The sequence below is a fragment of the Diadema setosum genome, chromosome 15 (genome assembly GCF_964275005.1).
Source record: "Diadema setosum chromosome 15, eeDiaSeto1, whole genome shotgun sequence".
NCBI lineage: Eukaryota > Metazoa > Echinodermata > Echinoidea > Diadematoida > Diadematidae > Diadema > Diadema setosum.
The window spans coordinates 20,338,412-20,348,688 of NC_092699.1; the positions used below are offsets into that span (position 1 = coordinate 20,338,412).

The following is a 10,277-nucleotide window of genomic DNA, read 5'->3' on the forward strand; positions in this document are numbered from 1 at the left end:
ATGTTTCCTAGAGTGTCAATTCACGGACCCAGTAGTTTGGTCACCTGGTGTGGGCATGTTCATTCTTTTCTTGAACATGATTTATGAATTCAATGAATTGTTGAGTCGTGCAAACTTATGTGCACATAAGTTGACTCCCAGATGGCTCATTGTACAGCTCGTTCATGCGTGTTTGAGCTGAGCATCTAGCGCAAATTCCATTTCCATAGCAGATCAGCTCTTCTGAGGCTTTTCGTAGCGGCTTACTGCAACTCTGACTTCAAAATTATTTTGTCCACTTCATAATATCAAGACCCCGCAGATTCCTACCACGTGGAAAATGGTGAGTTAAAACATCATCGTAAAGCATGATTTGAAATATCCACAATGTTCTCGACCAAGGCCTTACTCTCGATATTACCCTTCATCAAATTTCTTGTATCTGTTATGTTTTTGGTTGTATAGCCATGTCTTATAATATAGGCTTGCAGGCAGTAATATTAAAATGTTCATTTTAGAGTTCTGTTAAAACTGGCTAGTTTTATGCGTGCTGTTTTCTGTTCTATTTTGTTTTGTTTCGTAACCATTCTGTGGAATTAGAGCAGCTTTAGCGATAAAATGTCTTGCTAAAGACGTCATGGCATTCCGATTTCAGATTTCAGATTCATTTATTGTTCATTTAGGAAATTCCTTTTGTTGGTACATGGGCGTGCACATAGGAATATCTACATACATGCATAAACTCACATATATTCATGTACATGTACACATTATAAATGATACAATTTTCACTACATACACAATTATACAAGCATGATTTATACTCACAATACAGTGAACACATACATAATCACAAATTTCAAGTAATTCTTTATATTTACCGATCAACAACAAAACAAAATAGTTAAGAAAACGTGGAATCGGATATTCCTATAGGAAGTGTATCCTTAACATAACCTTTACGCCACCCCCCCCCCCCACACACACACACAAACACACATCCCCAAGGATAATACATCGCGTCGTGCCATACCACATTTGATTAATAACGAATAAAAGGAACGGAACTGAAGTTGATGAATAATTGTTGATAAACTTTTGGATAAATAGACTAGTGTACTAACTAAACTTATAATGGCAAACATTGCACGCTTATCTTTATGCTGGGATAATTCTCTGTAGTCAGGTAGTGTTAGTGGTAGACTTAAGTTCACCCTGTATGCAGCAAGGCAGTGCATAAAAATTGAACTATGCATTAAGCTGCCATGGAGAGAGTTATGTAGTCACATTTACATAAGTTAGCTCTTCTGCAAAATTATTACACACGCATGAACAGTGGCCTTGAACTCATGACACTTGATTTTCCTTTTCAGATATTCAAGCAAGATACAATAATTTGCGCGCATTCTCCTGATCACGTAAACTGATATGCAATTCTGAAAGACAGAGTGATTCCTCAACAGAATATGTAAGTTTCATTAATGGATTAATCCGTAATACATGTACACTTGTATATGTATTTTCAGGTTATTGATTCATCTAGATTTTCAGCATGTGATATCCGTGAAGTATATTATATTAAAGCGTATTATTACACATGAACGCAGTTTTATCAGTTACTATAACGTAGCCACCGTTTAGTGGGTTGCGGAAAATTTGATAAGACTATAGTGCAATTTTTGATACCATCTATAATCGAGAGATATGTTACTCAAGTGGACCATTGCGATCATTCATTCTTGCCTTTTCCGTTCTACGTCTTCTCAGCTTTTTTTTTTTTTTTGACTTTTTCCTGAAAACTCCATGATGGATTGTAACTCATACAGGCAGCATCACTACCCCGCAAGAATCTTCATTTTTTTTTTATTTTTTTATATTTATTTATATATTATTTATTTTATTTTATTTTATTTTATTTATTATTATTATTATTTTTTATTTTTTTTTTTGGGGGGGGGGGTAATCTTCTTTTCTGTAACCAGTATTATCAAAGTAAATCAAATCAATGTTATGAATAAGTAGAGGGGGCTATATTTTCTCTTTTGTGTGTGTGTGGTAGCAGGATTAGAGGTGTCAACCATGATGGGCATCATTACACCCATTGCCATGGCCAGCACCCGGACCATAATCTGTGGCAAGCTCAGCAACGGCTGAATGGCTGAGGTCTATAAGTCTTACTCCTTTCCTAACTGTGTAAAATATACAGCAAACTGATGCTAAATTGGCATGTAATTTGATGTTGTCTTACTTTGTTATTTTATGTTATGAAGACTTTGATTTGGTCAGGAAAAATGTGGGAATATTTGAATATGCCCTATGTCATAAATGTATGCAGGCCTACATAAAAGTTGTGTATTTTCATCTCAGTCCAAATTCGCCACATTTTTCTTTTCAACATGACTTTACTCAGGCTATTCCACATTTATTCTTTTTTTTTCCAGCTCTAACTTAGTGATGTCGGCATGCTGTCTCCTAATTCCCCGTCTGCCCGGAGAGGACATGCTGTATGTCTGTGACAAAGTAAGTGCTGCACTTTTATTTTTTTTTTATGGGAGACGGGAATTCCATCTGCTTTGTGACTAGAAATATAAGAGGAATATTTCCTTGCAACATTATCATGTTTTACTTATATGAAATAAATCTATCCGACCGGATTTGTTTAGAAACCAATATCAAAGCTTAAAGGGATGGTATAGTATTGGTGGAGGTGAGGATTTGGGCTTTTAACTTTTTGTGATATACCAAGAACCTACTTATGAAATAATAGAGAGTATGCCATTCTAAGAGGAATTCTAAAGATTGTTTGATGAAAATTGGTTTTGAAATGGATGAGCCATCCAAAAACAAAATAAAACGCAGCGATCGTGATAAAAAGTGAGTCCTATATTATATTATTATTGCTCTGTTTTTGATATCGCAGCTATTTCAAAACCATTTCTCATTATTTCAGCAAAAGACGTTTGAAACCTGAAGTAGATCTATGCAATCAATTTAATTTTCCATTTTCTGGTCAATGGTCATAGTTGCAACCTGTTAGTTTATGTAAGCACCAAAACCGCCTATAGTGTAAACGATCTATTTCCTTCGAAATTTTATTCAGTCATTATTTATTCATGCCAAAATCTCTTTCAGAACCTGGCAGGACTAAATCCCACAATCTTCACTGTGAATGCTGCGCACTATTTGACTGGATGGTTGTGAAATCTGCCCGAATTCCTGTATACAATCGTGTCTTCCTTCGCTACAATGTTTCCGGCCTTATGTGCTCTGTGGCTTTCAGTATCCCAGACAAGGCAGAAACACCCGATGCATACTTCAGCAGTACATTACAAGCCTTGATCTGAACAGGCAACTATTACGAAGAAAAACCTACGGCATTTCATTAACAATATTGTTCAATAATTGTCTTGATATAGTTTACCAGCCTAAAGTTTTCATGGTGTATACTTTTACAAGGAATTGTCACCAGAGAAATGATGTTGTTCAGCTTGTCCCTCCGTTCGTACATCAGTCTGTTATCGATTATGGCAACGTTGTATCACGAAGGGAAATGAAACGAAAAGTACAAGTGGACAAGTTAATGCATGGAGATTACTTTAGCAGTTGAACACATCGTCACAAATTGAGGAATATCGGAAATTCCGTTGAAGAACTATATATACACATATATTTAGAGTTTCAGTGCTGCCATTACGAGATGAGAAAGCTACATCTTTGACGTCAACCATGGAAAATTATATAAAGAAATGTAAAGAAAATAGCATTACAAAAGGAGCACTTGATTTACTTCTTCCAGAAGGGGGTGGGGGTAATATTACCCTTAACATTATGGCAACGACTAATAAGTGGAGGCAATTTGTACTTTTCATTTAGAATCAGATTTTATGGAATTCCCTTGATATTTTCTTCATATACGTTTCCATACATGAAAGTGACACTGAAACTTTAAAAAATGCATAACTTCCACTGGATCATACGATTTTCCATGTTCACTTATGTGTTCTTATGATATTGCTCCAATCCACGGGTACATTTGGGTTTCATTCCCCTTTAAGTACTGTTTGAGGTATCCAAATGAAACTTTGCATATGTATGTACGATTGGATGAAGTTACTTCTACCACCTTGTGGGTGCCAGCGTTCAAGGTCAAATATTGTAGGTCATTGTCAAATTCTACAATGTCATTTCGTGCTCTTTCTTTGTATCTCACCTTGTAAGCACTGTCGACATAGTATTGTGGTGTTCTTTTAATAACTTTCCACACTTTTGAGCTATATGACCACCAAATTCACTCCCCAGAACATCTAAAGATGGCTGTCAAGTGTTGATATTGGTGAAGTCCGACTCCGTCAACAGTCAAAAAGTCAATGAGCTTACATTTGAAAATCAGTGTAATCACAAATTCGATATGTGGGCAAGACATCACTTCGCTTTTACCTTGTTAGATGGTGAATATTTGTGAAGCTTCCGTTTCTAATTCATACAGCATCAGCATACCTTATGTCTGAGAATAGTGGTAAAGAAGATTAGATACTTTGGCAACAGCGTGTAAAATTCGCAAAATTTTATTTTGTGCCTTATTTGCTGAAAAAACGTCGTAGGAGGACTACAACCTGCCAGGCAGTATGGCGGAACAATTACTCTATTATTAGCGTCATAGAAAAAATGACAATGATGTAGTTCTGAAGCATGCTATTCATTAGATACTTTTGCAATGACTCCATGTATACTTTCAATCGAACTAGGTATATAATCACCAATGTCTTGTACTTGAATAACGACAGAATGATTTCGGTGAGGAAAGTTTTCTGTCACGTCATTTAGGAATAAGGGAACGTGTCAATATTATGCTATTTGTTCCATAGTTATTTCTGAAGTGGTTAAATGTATTTTCCTTAAAAAAAAAATCTTTTTTATATATACCTACGTTGCATCCAGATGCCTATTCGTTGAAAAATATGGGCAATGTATTCAATGTATTCAAAGGACAAAGATCATACACTAATGGGCCTAGGGTATACAACATTTCACTCGTTGTTGTTGTTTTGCTTTGTTTTGTTTTGTGGGTTTTTTTTTTTTGGGGGGGGGAGGGGGGGACACGGTTCAAAGTGTCATGAAACCTTGTATAATACATGCATTTAGTCATGTATGATGCCAAACTGTTCCCGCTCATACAAATGCAGCCGTTTCAAGGAAATAACATAAGATTATTCTTATACTCCATGATTTGGTTCATAAGAGTCCAGTGAAACTGTGTACAGAACAAAAAGTGGATTTGACAATGGTATACGATATCCGCAATTTACTCTTTGACGGGGTCTATCATCCGATTAATGTGTATAAGCACGGTAGTCCCCTATTCGGAAACTACAAGTTAGATAAGCTGCAATCATTTTGCACGCGACCATGGCGTTATAGCCAAAGGTGATCTGCAAATCCCTGTGTGCCTACAGAGGATTGGAAAACGTAACAACTTTCTTTGTATAGAACAACGAAACAGAAACTGGTGCATGTATTATTCTCAGTCACTTTGTTAGTCATTATGATGATTTGCCTATTGCAGTTCCGGAATCTCAGCTCGAGGGACTCGAATTGATCACCCAAAACAAAATCTGAATACATAACCATGATAACTGCGATTCTGCCTAGTCTCCATTGGTAGCCCATAAGGGCTGGTATCAAGTTCGATTTTCATATTATAATTACACCTTGTATTTAGATGTTTTCATCGAAATGCCCGTATACCTGAATATGGTATGCGTATGTCAGTTAAGTATCTAAACCATAATGAATTGTAGTCGTAATCTATAGTGCCAAGAATCTCATGATTTGAATAAGTGTGAACACCAAGACATGTCGTGATAAGGACTTTAAGACAATTGGCATCGTCATTATAAAACAAACTCCTAATTGTAAGACATGTTTTAAATTTTAGATAAATTCATGTCTATGCTGGAAACATATCTTTTTGATGATTCATGATGACGTCACTGCTACATGAATATTGTACGCATGGAAATATGTAGGCCTATTCGTTTGAATGCATACAAACAACTTGTTAAATCCTCTTACATTTTTTTTTTTTTTTTTTAGATATGGTGCATACTTTACAAATGTACGTAGCATGCTTTTGTTTTTTGAGGCTTTGTGTACTGGCAAAAAGCATATCTTATTCTTATAGATTATGTGAATAAGTACGTATTCAAGTACGTTTTGAATAAAACGTATCCAGACAAATGTATATCATATTTTTACCTCTTCCTTCATGCAGATGTATGCTCTTGCCTAGAGGGTTTGTTTGATTGGAAAGGTAATTGGGTAAATATTTGGTTTTAGTATGTCATTCAAACACAACTATAAGTTAACTTCTACATTAACATTTCAAAACTCACAAATTCCACGCACACATTTCATGATTCACAGGATCCAAATTACACCAATCTTATCTACTTTGCAGAGTGCAACAACAGCATAAGTTTGATATACTGAGCAAACAGGCTTGCATTAGTTCGCACTATTCAAGGTTTAAAGTAGTTAAGTAACCAAATTGTACCTTGTTATGTATATTAAGTATATTTACCTTATAGGTATAATGTTGCAAATATGTGGTGCTTATTTCATCCATAACTGCTGCAAAATTGCTTCTTTAAAGGAGCCAATCAGTATCACTGCCTGTTCCTCTAGAAACGCAATATTGCCCAGTAATCTCAAGGTTCACTTGAGGTTATACTGGGCAACATTGCGCCTCTAAAGGCGTAGACGGTGACACTGACTGGCTCCTTTAAAGAAGCAATTTTGCTGCAGTCATGGATCAAATAAGCACCACATAGGTGCAACATTATACCTATATATATATGGCACAAATTCGCACCCTCAAAAGAGGCTACAATCTTGGAACTTAGGGTGCTTCTTTGCACCCTCACGAAAGGTGTAAAGTTGCACCAAAAGTAGAGGCAAGAGAGGGTGCAAAGTTGCGCCGAACATTAAAGGGAGAAAGATCGCACCCTCAAGAAAGGTGCATCTCAGCACCAATTAGTGTGGGTGGAAAGATGCACCCTCAAGAAAAGGGTGAAACTTAGCACCACTTAGTGTGGGTGGAAATATGCACCCAAGGGAACCACTTCGCACCCTCAATAAAGGGTGCAATGTTGCACCTTATTTGGCGGTGCAAAGGTGCACCCACAGGTTGCAAGGTTATACCCTTGCGCAAGGTACCACTTTTGCACCCATTTCTCGAGGGTGCAAGATAACACCCATAGGGAGCCACCAGTGTGACATCACTTTGCACCCTTAAAAGGTGCAAGAATGAATCATTTTTTCTTAGTGTGTAAGAAGAATTTTGATAAAACCGTAGTTCTGGAACGTTCAGGTTCCTCCCCCCCCCCCTTTTTTTTTTTTGGGGGGGGGGTATGACTAATCTAAACAAACTGAGATCCCACTGCCACAATGGTGCTACCTGCCAGTTTTGTTGAAAATCTGTCAAGGATCTTATTAAGAAAATGTTAAAGGTAGATGTTCTTGCGCAGTTCTGACATGGTGTTTATCTACCATTTTTGTACACAAGTATTGATAAAGTAAATGGTTTGCACATTTCCCGGCGACGTTTGCACATTTCCTGGCAAAATTGAACTTTTGCACATTTCCCGGCGTCATGTTTGCACATATCCCGTTGATGAAATTTGCACATTTCCCGGCGAGACATATGCACATTTCCCGGCGTTTGCACAATTCCCGGCGAGACGTTTGCACATTTCGCTTTGTTTGCACATTTAACGGCGAGACGTTTGCACATTTCGCTTTGTTTGCACATTTAACGGCGTTTGCACATTTCCCGGCTCCACAGTCCGTTCATTCGTTTACAAATTGTCCACGCGCTTGCGCACTTTAAAATTTCAGCTCAACTTATGAATAATTCATGTCCCATAGCATTTCCATGTACGGACAAAATATTCGCCTCCGGGAGAGAACGAGTGTGTTATGAAGCAGTGATAAGCATTCAACTCCAGACCAAAGTTTTTGATAACTCTTTTGAATATATAAGCAAATTATCGACTCCATCAATTTCGTCACCCTAGCCGACTTCTTTTCATCGTCCTTTTTGCTTTAAAGGGATGGATGGAAATCAGTGGGAATGCTGGGGGATGATTGTTCCAATCCTTGTGGGATTCATTTAAGAGTACATTATATATCTATTGTTGTGTGAAAATTATTTGTTTCAGAATATGGTCTCATATTCGGATAATGTGCACTTTGGTGTTTCCATGTTAGCATGCCTGTACAGTGTCGCGGGTTAACAATCGCCGTCAACTGCCGTATGTGATTTCGTCACCCTTGCCGCGTTTTTGTGTCAACCTCTGTTTACAACAGACTGATACATGTGAGCTCTGTAATCAAAAGTGCAATTCACTTGAAGATAATTCATCGTAAACCATATTGACATGCATTAAATTGCAAAGAAATTCGTGTATCTGTTTAATTTATAACAAAAGGCACATCTTGGAATTAAGCGATTTCGTCACCCTTAGCGCCTCTTTTCGTCACCACTGACGTTTAACTCTTTATATATGTAACCCTCTCGATTGCATATTTCATCTCTCCGGAAGAGAGAACGCGTGTGTTATGGAGCATTGACAAGCATTCAACTCCAGACCAAAGTTGGATAAGTGTTTTGGGGATATTAGCATATTGTTGACTGCATCAATTTCGTCACCCTTCCCGTCTTTTTTCATCACCCTTTATGCTATAGGTATTTGAGACCTCAAATGCAAAGAATATGTCTCAAGTTGAGAAAGACACATTGAAAGGTATGGGAGCTACAAAGCATAGCAAAGTGGTATTTACAGCGATTCATATACTATTTACTTTCACTATTTTACCAAAGTGATGCCTAAGCAAGCAAAACGTATCACATTTGAATTCATCACCCTTTATATTCAACACACGTATGTCATTTCTTAACCCTTGCCGCGCTTTTGCGTCAACCTTTATTTACAACGGTCTAATAGATTTGAGCTCTCTTATCAAAAGTGCAAGTCACTTGAGGATAATTCATCGTAAACAACATTGAGCTGCTTTCAACTGTGAAGAAATTTCTGTATCAATTTATAAGATATGCATTTTGTAGAATAAAGCGATTTCGTTACCCTTGCCGCCTCTGTCGTCACCATTGACGTTTAACTCATTTATGTATATATTCCTTCGATTGCTTATTGCATCCATCCGGGAGAGAACACCAGTGTTATGGAGCAGTGATAAAGAAATTGGTGTATCAGTTTCATTTATAAGGAAAGAATATCGTGGAATTAAGCGATTGCTATGGGTCGTTATGGAGCATTGATAAGCATTCAACTCTAGACCCAAGTTAGATAAGTTTTTGGGGTATATAAGCATAATACTGCATCAGTTTCGTCTCCCTTGCCGATTTTTTTTTTCGTCAACCCTAATGTTTTAGTAATTCATTATAACCCACATTGAGATACATTAAATTGTAAAAAAATTGGTGTATCAGTTTAATTTATAATTAAAGCATATCGTAGAATTAAGTGATTTCGTCACCCTTACCGGAGGAGTGATAAACCTTCAACTCAAGACGAAAGTTGGATAACTGGGGATATAAGCATATTGTCGACTCCATCAATTTCGTCACCCTTTCCGACTTTTTTTTCATTACCCTTTATGCTTCAAGTATTTGAGCCCTCAAACACAAAGCACAGTTCTCAAGGAATGAAAGTTTTTGATATCGATGCATTGAAAGGCATGGAACTTCAAAGCACAAGAAATTGGTATTAATTGAGTTTGATTTCTTTTTATATTACTATTTCTCAAAAGTGATGCCTAAAGCAGTTTAATTTATAATTAAAGCATATCGTAGAATTAAGTGATTTCGTCACCCTTACCGGAGGAGTGATAAACCTTCAACTCAAGACGAAAGTTAGATAACTGGGGATATAAGCATATTGTTGACTCCATCAATTTCGTCACCCTTTCCGACTTTTTTTCATTACCCTTTATGCTTCAAGTATTTGAGCCCTCGAACACAAAGCACAGTTCTCTAGGAATGAAAGTTTTTGATATCGATGCATTGAAAGGCATGGAACTTCAAAGCACAAGAAATTGGTATTAATTGAGTTTGATTTCTTTTTATATTACTATTTCTCAAAAGTGATGCCTAAAGCAGTTTAATTTATAATTAAAGCATATCGTAGAATTAAGTGATTTCGTCACCCTTACCAGAGGAGTGATAAACCTTCAACTCAAGACGAAAGTTGGATAACTGGGGATATAAGCATATTGTCGAC

General features: G+C 36.9%; 1 long non-coding RNA gene across 1 annotated transcript; it reads left to right on the forward strand.

The window, feature by feature from the left end:
* The first annotated feature begins 1,307 nt into the window (after positions 1-1,307).
* LOC140238873 (uncharacterized) lies at positions 1,308-3,281 on the forward strand. The gene is made up of 3 exons (XR_011901928.1): positions 1,308-1,447; positions 2,421-2,499; positions 3,112-3,281. It is a non-coding gene; the product is annotated as an uncharacterized lncRNA (long non-coding RNA).
* Positions 3,282-10,277: the final 6,996 nt, after the last annotated feature.